We start from the raw sequence: 18,180 nt of genomic DNA, 5'->3' as shown, positions 1-18,180 counted from the left end.
TCTATCTTCAAGGAGCTTGTATTCTAACAGAAGATAACATGTAAAAAGAAAATTTTAAAGTAGGTGATAGGATGGAAGAATCCAGGGAAGGTATCCAAATAAGGGGCATGGTGGAAAAGTTAGAGAAGTCCTAAAGAAATGAAGATGAGTAAGAAATGAGCAGGTTTGAGTTCCCTCCTAAAATGGAGATTCTGTAGTTTATGACTCCATCTTCCAATCAGAGGGATTGGAGATAAGGAAAAGTTACAAGACTGAAGGGATCTAGAAGAGTAATGAAGTATATTAGACTGTTAGAGAAGATTTCAAGAGTCATCTAAATCCAGCACTTTTATTTTGCAAATGAAGAAATTGAACCCAAGAGTGAGTATGTGACTTGCCCAAGGCTACACAAAAATACATACAATAAAGAGGACAAGAACTAGGGTCTTCCAAGTTAAAGAATTTCCCATTTCTTCCTTTTACTTCACACTAACATCTATCTTACTCAGTTTCCTTAGTTTTAAAATGAGTATAAAAGTATCTGTGTAGTTAATAGTAATGTGATCCAAAAAATGCAATATCTGGAAGTATTTTCAATATTTCACATATTCCTAAAGGAAAAGGACCCCAGAAACCATCTATTCTAACCCTTCACCAAATTGTAAATCTTGTTTATGACATTTTTGAAATTTATCTAACAAATATGCATTTGGAAAATGCAAGTGATAGAGAACTGTATAGGAAAACAATGATTATTCACTTTCCTAGAACATTCTCCCATTGGACTCATTATTCCCTACTGGAATAAGTAGAAGAAATCTTATCCCTCTTCCATACAGCAACCATTCAAATATTTGAAAGTGGTTACTATTTGATTTCTCTGCCAATGTCTTTCCTAAAGCAAGATGCTCAAAGAGGGGACACACCAATTTAAATTTAATTTGATGAGGGCAGAGTACTTCTTTCTCCCCTCTTTAATAAAAATATGAATTATCATTATTGCAATAATAACATTATAGCTGGTATTTACATAGTGATTTAAGGTTTGCAGAGTGCTTTATAGATATCTCATTTTTTCTCACAACAACTCTGGGAGAAAAGGGCCACTATGATCCTCATAGATAAAGAAACTAAGCAAACAGAAGTCAAATAACTTTCCCAGGGTCACAAAGTTAGAAAATATCTGAAGAGCAAAAATACTATAGGTTCTTTAATTCAGTCTCCTAGAGGTGAATATTAGCAAATTTTTTTTCTAAAATAAAATATGCACATCGAAAACCATCTAAGACCAATTATATGGGAGACAAATTGGGTAGAAGAATTGGTGAATGCAATCTTCTTCAAAACTCCTTCTTAGAGACTTTGGTATCTTCATATTGCTTTTATTAAGATAATGTTGAAAACACTGACAGTAATGTTTGGAATAGATTATCTTTCAGGGGGAAAAAAAATCCAAAATGACATAAATGTTTCATAGACTAAATGCGGCTGTGAAGACAGGAATTAAATGGACATATGTGCAATAGAGTGATTCCTAAATTGTACTTTATGATTTGTGAAAATTATTACTCTACTAAATGGAAGAAAGACAGTCATAATGATAGCTGTAAATCAATGAACATTCTTCATTCTCCAAAAATCTTGAAATATGGGCTCCAAAGTTGATATCTATGTCTTTGTGATCCCCTACAGAAAGAATATTTCTTTTTTGCTATTATGTCACTTGGCCCACTTTTCAGAGTCACTGAATGTTTGATCTGGCCTTTCCAATGAACTGAATAGGACCATACCAGTGAACCATTCTAAATCATCAATCATTTTATAACATTAGTATAATTATAGGATTGAAAATCTATCAATTACAAATGCAGAGATGTGAAAACTAAAGAAAATCAAACCAAACCCAAACAAAAACACCTCTTACATTATTTTAAATTAACCCATGCTTGGTTTCTAATAGTTTAGGTGGTTAATCCAAATAGTTTAAAGTTAATAATAACTATTCCTATAGTTTAGTTCACTATTATTATTTTAGGGATGTTCTGTAAAATTCAATTAAAGAGATTGAATAAGCACCCATTCTGTGTAGGCACAGTACATTATGCTAGGATATGCTGTTCTTAATTACATAATCTCTGCTTTCAGTAAATTCTTATTATACTGGGGAGGTTGAGAAATGTCAGTGGACAAGTATAAAATAATGTACTGGTGTAGGAGTGAGGGAAAGTTCTCTAGTTATCTCTTCCACATTGAGACTTTACCTACCAGAGTTTCCAGTGGCATAAGTTTCCAGTTTCCATGGCATAAGAAATTAAATAGGAATATCTGGGGAGTTTTGTGGAAGCTACAGGTGACAAACAAATCCAGGAATTCATAAAATACATGTATAATGAACATATAGAATATCAACACACATTTTACAGTAAGGTACTGTAAATACACCATAAAAGAAAAAGAAAAAATGTAGACTTCTTTTCTGGTATAAAGGGGGGACCAAAAAGATTTCCAAGAATTTTCCAGATCACAGGGGCACCGTGACTCTAGCTCCCATGACATGGAAGAGATAACAAGTATCGAATAATGGTTCTGGAGAAAGTGAGATTTGAAGATGCTTTTATCTGGGGTGATAGGCAGGAATAGCTTTTCAGGGGTGTTGGTAACTGAAATGAACCTCAAAGGAAAATAAATAGATACTTAAAAGGTAAAGATGAGGAAGAAATGTAGTGTAGAAATATGAAAAAGTCAGCACAAACTTTAAGAGATGAGAGGCAAATTTAATCCACTTTAGCTGGAATGAATGGTGCACGAAGAAAATTAAATTGAAACAAGACTAGAATGGTAAATTTTATTCTGGTTGGGATGAGGGCAGATGGGGCTTAAGGTGTGATGTATTTTCCCTTCTTGATATGAATAATGCCATTTAAGCACAACACATTTTAAATATGAATGGGCAGTCACATCTGAGCTTGAAATTTGGTCTCCCTTAATCCTAATTTTTATGCAAGGATTACCAAAAAAAAGGAGTTTACACTGCCTTAGATATTTAAGGCCAATGACAGATTATCAGAGCATACAATCGCTAACCATCCCACCCAAAACCTCAACAAACTGCTGCTCATCATAAGGTTGTAGGAGATGGCTTGTGTCAGGAAGTTCACTTATTCCATAGAGATATTTAATTATATGTTTCTTTGCCTTGGTTTTAGACAACACTACAGAATATATCTTATATTGACTTGTCTTCTAAATAATAAACAATAGATTTTCTTGCTTTCACAAATCTATAGGTGATAGGAAACCAATGGGGTTTCATGAATGAGAGTATGACATGATAATGCTTGTCCTTTACAAAAATTATTTAAGAATTTATGTAAAGGATAATTTTAAAAAGATAAGTTTTGGGATAGAGAGCCAGGCAAGGAATCTCTTACAATAGACTTACCAGGAAAAAGAAGTTGAGGGTCAGAAAGGGGAGTAGGATTGGGACCAGAGAGAAGGTGGTAGATGCAAGATTGGCTTTGGAATCAAAAGGACTTGGTAACTGATTTGTTGCAAGGGTTGAGGAAATGTGAAGAATCAATGATCACTTCAAGGATTCGAGCCCAGACAACAGAGAGTTGGTGCTATCAAGAGAAATAGAGAAGTTGGAGAAAAAATGATTAATTCAATTTTGAACATGTTGAACCTGTAGTGCTGGGGTGGGGAGGGCATCTTGATGGATGAGATCCCGCATATATGATTGTATAACTGAAATGCAGAATAGATTAGAACTGAAATGAATAATAAAAATATGCACACACCTATATGCAAATGTACATTAAATACATGTATACGATCATAGATTATATATCTATACTTATACAATACATATATTATATACATGTGTATGTGGGTATGCATATATATATGGTCTGCATAGACCTGGGTTTTCCATTATACCACCTGCCTGTTGCCCACAACACTCCCAAGGTTAAAATGTAATTTAAAAAAAAATTAAAAAATAAAAATACAATAAAACAAAAATGATGTAAATATATAGTTTTCTAAGACACCATAGTGCTGGCAGGGATGCTTCTGGTTTAGTATCTATATGAATTTGATACTACTGAAGTGAAAATCATTGGGATTGGATGATGTCAATGAGAGAAAATAAGTAAAGAGAGTAGACCTAAAGAAAACCTTGGTTTGAACCCATACTTGAGTAGGAGAAAAATAATGGAGTGAAGGAAATCAAATAATAATAGAAGTTATACAGATAAGAGGAGAAAGAGCAAAGATTGATGTAATGGAAGGTCAGAGGAAAGAAGATTCAGAGTGAGGGCTGTTAAGGAGGAGGGCCACTCTAAAAAATCCATTGTATTTAAAAATTAAGAAGTCATTGATAATTTTTGCCATAGAAGTTTCAGTAGAAGGTTGATATCAGAAAAGAGATTATATAGTATTGGAAAATGAATATATATATATATATATTATATAAACACATATATGTATAAAAAAAGAGAGGGAGAGAGAGACACAGAGAGACAGAGAAACAGAAATGATATCTAGAGTAGATGACAGTATCAAGGGAAGCTTTTTTAAAGGGTAAGCAAAATGTTAAATTATATTCTGGAAGTAGAGAGGGAGGGAGAAGGGAAAAGGGAAAAGCAGATGGGGGAGAGAGCAAGGTGTGACCAATGGGGAAAACTCCATAAGGAGAGAGAAGAATAGATTAAAAATAAAACAAAAAACAACAACAACAAAAAACCCAGAAAGAGTGGAGTTAGCCTTGGAAAATGAGAATGAGTGAGAATGTAGTAAATTTAAGCAAGTGAGCCACATGAAAGGGGCAGAGGTGATCTTGGTCTTAGCTTTTTTTTTTTTTTTAAGGAAAATAAAAATACAAAAACAAAAACAACAAAGTTATCTGCTCAACTGGTAAATCTTTAGGATTTCAACATTTGGAAACATTTTACAAACATAATTCATTTGATCTTTAAAATAGTATCTTGAGTTGTGTATTACTAGTATCATTCCCATAAGAATGCTGAGGTTTTGAATGTTTCAGTGACCTGCTGAATAACACACAACTAGCTAGATAAATTTTGAACCCAAGTCTTTCTACCTCCAAATCCACACTTCTAGGCATGATACTGAGGCTAAGTCAAATAGGGGAGCTGTGTGATTGGTTTCAATTGGGGAGCTGAGAATAGAAGGAAATTCTTTTTAGAAGATCTGCTATAGCATGTGTAAGGTTTAGCTAATCAGAGAAGAATAATAGAAATACACTGAAACAATGAAAACCCAGGTAAGATTAGTTAAAATGACTTTATAGCTTATGCTGTTGTCACTATGATTTCATTAATTTCTACAAAAGCAGTTCTGGAATAAGAGTAGAGAACTTGGACAATAGATGTGGCCCTATAATTGAGGATTAGCCATGTTTGTACTAGTAAAGCAAAAAAGGGGTCAGAGATTCAAGTACAGGGGTGTGTTGTATTCAAATTGATATCTAGAGAACCAAAACCAATGGAAGGAGGAAAGATATGGATGATAGACTGAGAGAACACATTGCAATGAGAATGAAAAGTAGACTTAGGAGAGGGGAAGCAGTACAGAAGTTTGAAGGATAATAGTTTGTTCTGAACCTGAAGCTTTCCAGAATTCAAGATACTAGACTTAGAATATTTTAGAGTTATGATAAGAACTAAAGAATAACAATTTAGTCCCCCAGAGAATTGAGAATGAGCTGAAATGGAAGTTATGGCTATTAAGGAGACTGATAGATAAATTGAAAGGTCACTATGTTTTAAATTAAAAAGTCAACAATATGAAACCTGAGATTATCAGGATTAAAATAAGGATTGGCATAGAAACACTTAATATTTCAGCATCTAACCTTAGAACAATAGCAACAACAAATCTCTTCAATTCTTGCCTTAACCTAAAGGAAGTCCTTCATTATTTGGCTTCCCTCAAGGGACCTTCTGCACTTTATTTAACATAGGAAAGTTTTTGTTTGCATATAAAGAAGTTAAAAATTATTTGTACTTGAGCCAATTATATGTCATGGAAAAACTCCCTGATTGTGTCCACAAGGACCAAAATCAGTCCCTAAGGAATTTTATTACTCTATGTGACTTCATTAGAAAACCAACCTTCCCCATCCTGCCAGGAAACCAAGTGCTAGCATTTTATTTTGTTAGCATGTATAGAGTGCTTATTTTTTTCAATGAATTTCACAAATATTATGACATTTGATACTCACAACAAGTTGGTAGATAGGTACAGAGATTGAGCAATTTGCCTAGGATCATGTAACTATTATAAAACAGGTCAAATTTCAGTTCTAGCTCTCTTTTTATTGTGATCAGTATCAGGGAAAACAAGATCTTTTCTAGTTTATTCAACCAGGATTTTGTGTTCATGCGTGTAAATAGCAGAGTGTTGTGAAGAATTCTTCTTTTTCTAGTTCTTTTGAGGACAATTTTTAATTTCATAGAATCATGGCATCATAGATTTAGTGCTAGAAGGGACTGGAGTAGCAACTGAGTCCAAATCCACTCATTTTATAATGGAGAAATTGAGATCCACAGTGATTTCCCTTTCTAAGGGTCACATAGGGAGGAAGGTTCTGAGGCAGATTTTGAATTAAGGCCTCCCTTACTCCAAGTTCAGTCCTTTATTAAATACAGTCTTCTACCTCTTAAATCTATTTCTTTTGATTAGATTAAAAGAAACTCCACAAAAACATTGCAAAATGCCAAATCACAGCCCCCTATCTTCATTCCTTTTCCTTTCTACTTCTCAGTGAATAGGGGAACAGAAAAGGACATGAGCTAAGTCTTTGGGGGGCAGAGCCAAGATGGCAGTAGGAGAAGAGCCTCTCCTAGGTGCTCTTTCCAAAATATTTCAAAAATCTTAAAATTGTGACTTTAAATAAATTTTAGAGAGACAGAACTCACCAGAAATATCTAGTGAGGCAATGCTCCAGTCCAAGGTAACCTGGAAAATAGTGGGAAAACTCTGTTGCATGTGGTTAGAGGGGTGGCCCGCCAGAGTGAAGAAACTTCAGACGCCTAAGAATAGCCTCAGGGTACCTAGGAGCCCTGACTCCAGGCATCAGAAGCAATTTTCTAAGCTACACCCCAGGGAGCACAAAGCACAACTTGGAAGATCAGCAGGGAGACCTCTGCCAGAGTGAATGTGAAGTCCAGGCCCTCCGCATTTGCAGCCTGGGGTACTCAGCATGCCCAGATTCAGGAAACGAAAGCAGGCTCCTGGAGCCAGCAAGCAGGAGCAAGGTAAGGGAGTAGAGGGAGACTTCTGAGTTCTGTTCTCTAACAGGACTCTGGCACTCTGACCACATTCAGATCCTGGTAGCAGTCTATGCCTCCCATAGAACAGGGAGCCCCCCGACTCAGGCCTGTGGCAGAGAGGTGCGTTTGTGGCCATTCACAGACCAGGAGAGAAATCAGAGCCTTATACACTGAGGTCCTTGTGGGGGTGTCCCAATGAAACTCAAAAACTCAAGAAGAACCCCAAAGCCAGGCACAGGCTGGGGAAATGAGTAAACAGAAAAAAAAGGAACCTGACCATTGACAAATACTTTGCCTATGATCCCAAGGAGGATCAAAATACTCAATCTGAAGATGAGGAAGCACAAGCTTCTGCATCTAAAGATGCCAAGAAAAATAGAAGTTGACCTCAGTCTATGACAGAGCTCAAAAAAAGATTTTGAAAATCACACGAGGAAGAAAGAAGAAAAATTGAGAAAAGCAATGAGAGAGATGCAGGAAAAACATGAAAATGAAGTCAGCAGCTTAGTCAAGGAGATCCAAATAAATGCTGAAGAATATAACTTGTTAAAAACCAACTGAGGTCAAATGGATAAAATAGTTCAAAAAGTTATTGAGTAGAAGAATGCTTTAAAAAGCAGAACTGGCCAGATAGAAAAGGAGATATGAAAGCTTTCTGAGGAAAACAAATCCTTCAGCAGTTGAATGGAGCTAAAGGAAGCTGATGACTTTACAGAAATCAAGACGCAATACTTCAACACCAAAAGAATGAAAAATTAGAAGAAAATGTGAAACATCTCATTGAAAAAAAAAACAATTGATCTGGAAAACAAATGCAGGAAAGATAATTTAAAAATTATTGAGATACATGAAAGTCATGATCAGGAAAAGAGCTTTGACATTATTTTGAAAGAATTCTTACAGGAAAATTACCCTGATATCCTAGAATCAGAGGGCAAAATAGAAATTGAGAGAATCCACTGATCTCCCCCAGAAAGAGAACCAATATATCAACCTTCAGGAATATTATAGCTAAATTCCAGAACTCCCAAGTCAAAGAGAAAATATTACAAGCAGCCAGAAGGAAATTCAAATATTATGGAGCTGCAGTCAGGCTCACACAGGAATTAGCAGCAACTACATTAAGGGCTTGTAGGGCTTGGCATATAATATTCTGGAAGGCAAAAGAGCTTGGAATGCAACCAAGAATCAACTACCAGCGAAACTGAACGTCCTCTTCTAGGGGAAAAGATGGACATTCAAACAGGGGAATTTCAAATGTTACTGTTAAAATAACCAGAGCTGAATAGAAAGTTTGACCTTCAAGTACAGGATTCAGGTGAATCCTAGAGAGAGGAGGAGAATGCTAAATTATGTGGGACTTAATGATAATGAACTACATGTATCCCTGAATAGAAAACTGATACTGATAATACTCATATGAACCTCTTCATTTAATAGAGCAGGTTAGAAGGAGCTTTTATAGATGAAGCACAGGAGAGAGCTGAATTTGAAGATATAATATATTATAAAAGTGGAGTCAAGGCTAAAAGGGAAATGTAATGGGAGTAAGAGAAAGGAGAGGTGGAATAGGCTAAGATATTTCATATCAAAGATTTTTTTTTTACAAAAAATAAAAAAAGGACATGAGCCCAGGTAGTTCCAGGTGAGTGCGGAAAAAATCATTCTAGTCCCTTCATATATCATGTTTCCTTCTTTTTTTTTAGGGTTTTTTTGCAAGGGTAATGGGGTCAAGTGGCTTTCCCAGGGCCACACAGCTAGGTAATTATTAACTGTCTGAGGCTGGATTTGAATTCAGGTACTCCCGACTCCAGGGCTGGTGCTCTATCCACTGCACAACCTAGCCACCCCATCATGTGTCCTTCTTACCTGAACCAACCTTTAGGTCTGGTTTGCATAGAGATTTAGTTTATTTGACAAAGCATATTAATATTCTATATTTTTTGTGATTTTTAGAATTAAAAAAGTTTTAGCTTTTTTTTTTTTTTTTTTTTTTTTTTTTTTAGTTTTTTGTCTCCTCCTTATGGCTCTGGAAAACAGTTTATGACTTTCCAAATTCTTATTTCTGACAAGATGAGCATTTTCAGTTTTGAAATCTGGTGTCCATTTCAGAACAATTGAAGGTGATAATAATGAAAAGTAAGATGACAAAATTATTGTCACCCTTTCTTTCAAACAATGAAAATTGACGACTGAAAACCACTTGAATGATGAAAAATCAAAACTGTAATTGAGCCACAGTGAGCAGATTCCCTCAAACTGATTTACTGACAAAGCAGTTGTCTGTCTAGAAGTATGAGGTGAAACATAATCACAACTTCCCTTGGAATAGGGTAGTATTGAAGACAATATAGAAATATTTGTGATACATCACTACTTGGGATCTGATATGCCATACTGTCTGGTATTTTACACAGAGCCTACTCAGTAATAAGAGATTCACTGTTGCTTCTGGAAAAGAGAAATATTCATTTAAAATATTAGTGAAATTCCACTAATTTAAAAGAATAGGTTGTAAGAAACAACTCAAAATTATTACAAAGAAAATATGAAAATGCTTAACATAATTACAATTCACTATAAATATCATCCTATTAATGTCACAAATCATACCCCAAGAAAAATAAATTGTAATTTACTGCAAACTTTTTTTTGCAAGAGGTATTCACCAGAGAAACACTAGTTTTCAAAGAGAAAAGGGAATTGCAACAGCTGCATTTCAAAACCCATACAAATTCCTGTTGGAAGATCCACTGGAGTGTGACTGAAAGAGTTATTGCCTTTGGCCTACATTGAGCTCCTTTCCTAGTTGAGCATTTTTTATTTTAGCCCATTCATCCTGTATTGGATTTTCAGCAAACTTAAGAGAAACTTTGCTCCATTGCATATCCCCCTAATACTTTATTCATTTGATTTGATTTATTTATATTGTGCCTAGTCCTCTAAGGTTTCTAGGGTGTATATATAATACAAATTACATATCTAAAGCAAAGCCAGAAACTACAATTGACTTTAATGCAAACTAAGAACTAGAAGGGAATGAGAGTAGTGAGAGGCTAGATCAATAGACCAGGATAGAAATAAAGACCCAAAGATGAAGATAGCTCCTCCTCCAGCTTTCTAACATAGAAATCTGGGAATTTTCTAAGAGAGTAATAGGATTGGTAGTAATTTTCATGTTGGTCCCTAAGGAGAGATAATGGAACTAAGTCAGGGGTCTTCATTTACTAGACCATGATCAGCTCCCATAATGGTCCTGACTAACTGATTCATTTCATGCCCTTTCTTTGGATCAGGGATATTTTCAGCTCAGAGGAAGGTCTTGCTGTAAGCTAGTGACGTACTTTGCTATAAAGTGCTATAAGGTAGTGACACACGTCATTCCTACTTTAGGCAAGTTAAGTTGGTAAGTGATGAGTAAGGCATGGGGTAGTAAAATTCATCTTGGTTTCTATATTACAAGATGTCTTTTCCTCTACATTCTTGTTGCTTTTACAAGAGGAAAAAGAGACATTGATCTCTTCACTAAAATGGTTCAGAATTTCTGGTTTAAAGTAACTATATGAATCATGATGGGGTATTTTAAGGGGGAAGGGATGGTAGAAGAACATTGGACTTGGAGTTAGAAAGATCTGCCTTGGTTCAAATCCCACTTCAAACTTTTTGTCCTCATTATTTTCTAAGGTATGATCTACTTCTAAATAAATGAACTAATGAAAATTATTGTGAGGAAGGAGAAAAAAGGAAGGAAAAACCTGAATTAATGTATAGCTCATCTGTGCCAAATACAAAATATATATGAACCATACCTTTGAGAATAAAAGAAATGGCAGGTTTATATATTGAACTACTATCAGTAATAATTAAATAATTATGCAAAATGGGAGAAGTGCCATAATGTTATATGACAAATGTCCTTATTTTCAAGGAAGAAAAATAGAATTTGAAAATTATATCAGTGAATTTAATTTCAATTCCTGAAAAAATTCTGGAAGAAATCATTAATTTAATGGTTAGTCAACATCTAGGAAGAAGTGATTGCCTAGAGTAATCATGACTTCATCACATCATACAAGGCTATCCTTTTCTTTTGATGCTATTCAATTTGCACTTGAGATGAATATTGTAGAAAAAATTTGTATAGTCTTTTTAATTTTTTAAAAATTTTCATGCACTTGTATATGCATGTTTCCAAGTTACAAAATTTCCCTCCACTTTTACTTCTCACCCCCCTCCCCTCAGTTGGGAACAGTCAGGTTAGCATTTTACATACATATTTCGTTAAACATATTTATCAATTAGTAATTTTTGGCATGAGGAATTATAATTAAGAGAAAGAGATACATAATAGATAATTTTTATAAAGTGTTAATCAAATTTGGTGGGTTTTTTTTCTGTGTTTTATTTTGTTTTGTTTTTCTTCCTCTGGATAGGGATAACATTGTTCATAGACAGTCTAATACAGATGTCCTAGCTCTCTGGACTGTCAAGAGGAGTTGCTTCCATCAAAGTTGTTCATCTCACAATGTTGTTGTTGTGTATATTGTCTTTTGGCTCTACTCCCTTTGCTCAGCATCAGATCCTATCAGTCATTTCATGCTTCTCTAGAGTTTGACCACTTATGTTTTCTTATAGAATAATAATATTCCATAGTGTTCATGTACCATAACTTGTTTAGCCATTCCCCCAATTGATGGGCATCCCCTCAATTTTCAGTTCTTTACCATTAAAAAAATAACTGTTATGAATATTTTGGAATATTTAGGACTTTTTCCACTTTTTACAATTTCTTCTGGATCTAGTCCTAGAATTGAAATGACCGCTTCAAAAGGTATGAATAGCATTATCGTTCTTTAGACATAGTTCCATATTACTCTCCAGAAAGGTTGGATCCGTTCACAATTCCATCAGCAATGATTCAATAGCCAAATCCTCCCACAATCTCTCCAACATGGATCATCTTCCCTTTTTTTTATCTAGGCTAATCTAATATGGGTGAGATTATACCTCATTGCTGTTTTAATTTGCATTTCTCTAACCAATAGTGATTTGGAGAATTTTTTTCATATGATTATATATAGCTTTAATTACTTCATTTGAAAACTATCTTCATATCCTTTGACCATTTATCAATTGAGGAATGACTTGTGACCTTATAAATTTGATTCAATTCTCTATATATTTTAGAAATGAGACCTTTATCAGAACACCTGGCTGTAAAGATTGCTCCCCAACTTTCTGCTTTTCTTCTAATTTTGGCAGCATTGATTTTATTAATGCAAAATCTTTTGAATTTAATATAGCCAAAATCATTCATTTTGCAGTTTATAATGTGCTCTAATTCTTGTTTGGTCATAAATTTATACCTTTTCCATAGATCAGATAGATAGAGTATTTTTTGGACTACTAATTCATCTATGGCATTGCTCTTCATATCTAAATCCTGTACCTATTTTAACCTTATTTTAGTATAGGGTGTGAGATGTGGGTCTATGTTATTATTCATATACTATTTTCTAGTTTTCCCAATTTTTGTGAATTAGTGAGTTCTTATCCCAGAATCTGATGTCTTTGGGTTTGTCATGCAGTTTCTTTTGAACCTATCCTAATTCAAAGATCCATTATTCTGTTTCTTAAGCAGTACCAGGCAGTTTTGATGACTGCTTCTTTATAGTATTGTTTTAGATCTGGTAGAGCTAGGCCACCATCCTTTACATTTTTTCATCAGTTCCCTTGCTATTTTTGTCCTTTTGTTGCTCCAAATGAATTTTATATTTTTTTTCTGCCCTGTTAAAGTAGTTATTTGGTAGTGTGATTGGTATGGCACCAAATAAGTAATTTAATTTGGGTAGAATTGTCATTTTTATATATTAGCTTGACCCAACCATAATCATTTGACATTTTTCCAATTATTTAGATCTGACTTTTGTTGGGTGAGGAGAGCTTTATAATTATCTTCATACAGTTTCTGGGTTTGTCTTGGGAAGTAGATTCCCAAGTATTTAATGTGGTCTACAGTTATTTTAAATTGAATTTCTCTATCTCTTGTTCTTGGTTGCATAGTCTTCAGAACAACTTTTGATAAAATATCTTATAATTATTGCTGTGGAAATGATGTAGTGATATGGGATTGATGGTAATAAAATACAATTAGATTTTAAACTCATCAATGGCTAATCTACAAAGTTTCAATTAAATGTTAAAGGTTTAATGTTAATATGGCAGGGAATTTCTAGTGAAGATCCTATGGGGACTTGTGTTTGGTTGTCTGATATGTAATGTCTTTGTCATTAATTTGCACAAAGCCATAGGTGACATGTTTATGAAATTTACAAATAATGTAAAGCTGAGCAGGATAGCTAAGGCATTGTATAATAGAATTACAATCCAATAAAACTTTAATATATTAGAGCATTGGGAAAAATATAAGAAGATAAAATTGACCATAAATGTAAAGCTTTATACTTGGGTCCAAAAACTCAGCTTTTTAAAATCATGGCAATAGACATGGTATTCATTTTGGAGGGAAAAAAATCTTAAATTCTAGAGGTTTTGATGGACTGAGAATTCAATGAGTTAGCAATATGATATTGTGGTTAAAAAAAGTTAATGTGATCTTTGAACTGTCCAGGTCCAACTTAAAACTGAAACATTATATTTAGTTTTTGGTGACAGCTTAAGAAGATTACTGATGACTTTCAGAATGTTCAGGGGAGGGAAATCCAACTAGAGAAGGGTTTGTTCATTTGAAGGGATTATTCATGGTTATCCTGAAAAAGAAAAATCTCAGCTTGGAGTAATGGGTCCAAATTGTGAAAAAGCCTATTTAGGAGGTTTTCTAACAATTACAAATGTCCCAAAGTAGAACAGGCTACATCAAGAAAATAGTAGATACTTCTTCTTTGAGAACCTTTAAGATGATCACTTGCAGGGTTGATGAGAATGGGGACTTGTTTAAGACATAAGATGGACTGAAATGACTCCTGGAGTCCTTTCCAGCTCTCAGATTCTGTGAGAAGGAAGAAGGAAGATGAGGAGGAGCAAAAATAGGGAAGGAAGTGCTTGATTTGGTAGCACATATACTTAGATTATAATAATACAGAGAAGATTTCCATGGTTCTGCACAAAGATGACATGCAAATTCATGGTGTTACATATTTTTGCTGTCTTTTGAAAAGGAGAGGAAAGGGATGGAAGGAGAAAAATCTGGAACTCAAAATAGTACAAAAATTAAGGTTGAAAACTATCTTTACATGTAATAAGAACAAATACTATTAAATGAAAAAAAAAAGAATGGAAATGGAAGAAGAAAGAAACTTTAAAGAGAAAAGTAAATTGAACCTAGCCTTAGATGTTAAAAAAAATAAAAAAATGAAAACTCTGGCACAATCAACAGATGAAATTATACATTTTCTTCATGAAATATTCTCTTACTCTTAGCTGACATGGGTGTTAGGGCAAAATAGAAGCGTCCCTAATTTGTGAGCATTTACATAGGGCCCACAGCCTTTAATTTTCTTTTTGTTATTCTAAGATTATAAAATTTTGCAAAATTTGAATGTCTCCTAATTTAAGAAAAGCAGATACCTCAAAATTATGAACTAATAGCTGTCATTTGTTGTGGAGTAGTATGGGAGTCAATATTTACTTCATAAATGTATTTTCTATTTTACAAAAAGATTCATTATCAGTTTTAATTTGCCCCCACAAATATTTATCAAGCATTGTGCAACATCCAAAGAATCAGATGCCACAATGCATTTAAAATATTCAATTTAAAAAATATTTGATTTACATACTTTTCTTGAACACATCTGTTGAATGAAGTGATTTTATTTTATATTTAACACTCAGTTACTAAGGAGTTGCCTTACATTTTATAGAATTAACCATACCAACCCTCTGATTTTCCTTCCTTGTGTTTCTACTGTTTTATTTGAGGACATGGCATACTTTGCCACCTCCCCCTCCCAACACACACACACACACACACACACACACACACACACACACACACAGACATGGTGAGAGGGGCAATGAAGCAAGATGAAACTGCATTACAAAATCTTGCCACTAGCTAATGACTACAGTAAAAGCTTTAGTGAGGAAATAGAAGTGACTGACAAAAACGAAGCTCTTATATATCCTCATGGCAGCTTCTTCCTGTGCCTAAGAGGAAAATTAAGTTCAATATGTTCTGACCAATAAAAATCATGGCACTTTGGAAAGAATGTACTAGATTTTGAATAAAATGACAGATTACTAACTTTCTTCAGCAAGGTAATTGCCCACATTGGTAGGTATGTTATTGCTAATACAAAAAATTGGAATTTATATACTGAAACATGAAATAGTGATGGCAAATATTGCAATAAGGGGAAAAAAGGGGACAGAAGAACATTTATTGCAGTTGACGTTTCATATGTTGTAAAAAAAATTGTAACAAATTCCATACAGACACTAGGTTTTATTGAAGAAAATAAGAAATGTATTTTATTGCTTGTATCTGCTTCATCATTTTCATAAGAAAGAACATAATGGCAGCCACTTCATGTATTATTTCTATCCATTGCTTTTGTATTATTGCATTAAGGCTAATTTTATTCACTTAGTCCGAGGACACATAACAGGACCACAAAAGCATTCACCAGGAAATATTTATGCACTAAATAATTTAGACAGCAGAAGCATTTAGATTGCTCAGCTTATTTTAAATAATTTAAGGGTGGCACTTAAGGGCACTGTAATCCAGTCACATGTTAAGGAGGGAAATTATGGGACACAGGTCTTGATGTTTAAATCCTAGAGTTCTTTTCTCTTATGCTCTTTTGCAGTGGCACAATGAATGGGGATGGGGAGGTGAGAGTATGCCAAGAAATAGGAAATGATTGGACAGAACACTGAATGTTGAAGCTCTCAATGATTGATTTGCCCTGCTAGGAAAAGCTGCTTATAAAAGGGTCCCGAAGACCAATGTGACTGGGCTAAAGCAATCGATATTGCAATGCTCATATAAAGTAATCATCACACATTCAACTCTACTTATATTCCCAGCACCATAATACAAATGTATTTTCTTTTCAGCATATAGTACTATGCATGGAACATAGTAGGTACTTAATAATTTTTATTAATTGAGATAATACCCAAATACTACCTTTAAGTGACAATGAGTAAATACTATTTAAATAATTAAAAATGCCTTTTGTTTCAGCATTAAGAGAAGGTAGAGATGATGTTTTTTTCAGATCAGTCCTATTTATCAAATAGGTTTTTGAATGACAGTTGCCTAAGTTCATGTACAATATAGATATTGTGGTCATGGAAAAAAAAATCTTGAAAAGTGTTTATCATAATATACCTAATCACTTGAATTAGGAATAAAAATTGGTTTTTAAAAACCGAGACCATGGAAAATAAAGTGAGGGATGAAGAACACAACAATTAAAGTTAATACTGAAATTTATATATGTACTTAAATATATGTATATATTATATATGTGTGCCTATATGGCTTGAGACCCTGGTTTATTGTTCTTTTTTCTACCATTAGATTGCTACATATCCCAGGGCAAATCCATTTCTGTAAAATGAAGAAGCTATATGTGATGATTTCTAAAGTCTCTTCCCTAAATTCTCTAAATTCCCTCTTCTCTAAATTCTATCTGATCCATGATTTTATTAAAAGAGATTATAATGAAATTATTTAGTAAAAGAACATTTGAGGCTAATAAAATAATAAGCTCAGTTATTAATGATGGAATTTGAATGAATAAAAGTTATTTCATGATGGCTCATTAGAAATACTTAAACAACTCTGCCACAAGGAATCGTTTTAACTGTTTTTTTAAATTTATAATTGTGTTCAATATTTAATTGTTGACTTGCTTTATGCCACGAATTCTTTTTATGACTCTATCTTTTTCAAACTTTAATGTTTTAAATGGGACAAATATGAAGAAAAACAGCCATCCCCACAGATTGAGTTCAAAATGGTCAGGACAAAGTATCAATTATACTGTTTTTCAGATTCCTAAGGTCTGTATTTAGAACATTTATAATTTCCTAATATGCGGCTTAACTAAAAATATAGGGTAAATCTCTTAGACTCAAAGGATCATAGAATATTAGGAGAAAAGCACTTAGGAATGATACAATCTAAGCTACTAATTTTTCAAATGAAAAAACTCAGATGAAAAATGTAAGAAGTCCAGCAACTGAACTCAGTTTATAAAGTCAATTAGTTTTAGAAAAATTTGGTTTTTTTCCCCATCATAAATGGATGAATGAGGAAGTAATTAAGGGCTGTGTGCTAAGAAATCAAAATCATTTCTGCTTATCTTTGTACATTTTTTATTATTTGCCTAGTTTTTTTTCTAAATATTAGGACGTAGCATACTACTTACAACTAGGTTTAGTTCCATTTTTAGTTTGAACTTTTCTGTCATCTGTTCTTGGTCAAGAAGGATAAGGATGTTATATATTATAATCTCTGTCCCTATCGCCATTTCACTAATATTTCTTCCCAGATTCTGGTAAGTCTTCCTAAAGGGACTTGAGGAATACATTGAAGTTTGTAGATTAACAGATTCAAGCAGGTGCTATGTACAATAGGAGAATTTGAACCTAGATCTCCCAATACTTTATATCTTTTTTTTGCTGTCTTTGCTTATAGTATAGAATATCATACTACTAAGAATATTTTAATTAAAATCAATATAAAACAAGGAGTAATAATAAGGAATAAAGCAATTTCATTAATTATTATCATTAAATTTAAGACTTTTTAGATCATGATTTGATATGATGAATAGTTGTTTATGAAGCTAACCACATTATACTTAATTCATTGATGGTGGTGTTATTCATATAACATACTTGCCTGCTGTGTACCTGTGGTTAT

General features: G+C 33.7%; 1 non-coding gene across 1 annotated transcript; it reads left to right on the top strand.

Annotated features, from left to right (window-relative positions):
• Positions 1-14,335: 14,335 nt before the first annotated feature.
• LOC141519732 (U6 spliceosomal RNA) lies at positions 14,336-14,439 on the top strand. Its single transcript, XR_012477383.1, has one exon. It is a non-coding gene; the product is annotated as a U6 spliceosomal RNA (small nuclear RNA).
• The last annotated feature ends 3,741 nt before the right edge of the window (positions 14,440-18,180 follow it).

The sequence above is a fragment of the Macrotis lagotis genome, chromosome 3 (genome assembly GCF_037893015.1).
Source record: "Macrotis lagotis isolate mMagLag1 chromosome 3, bilby.v1.9.chrom.fasta, whole genome shotgun sequence".
NCBI classification, from domain to species: domain Eukaryota; kingdom Metazoa; phylum Chordata; class Mammalia; order Peramelemorphia; family Peramelidae; genus Macrotis; species Macrotis lagotis.
Note: the sequence above shows the minus strand (reverse complement) of the source record. Positions and strands in the feature narration are given on the sequence as shown.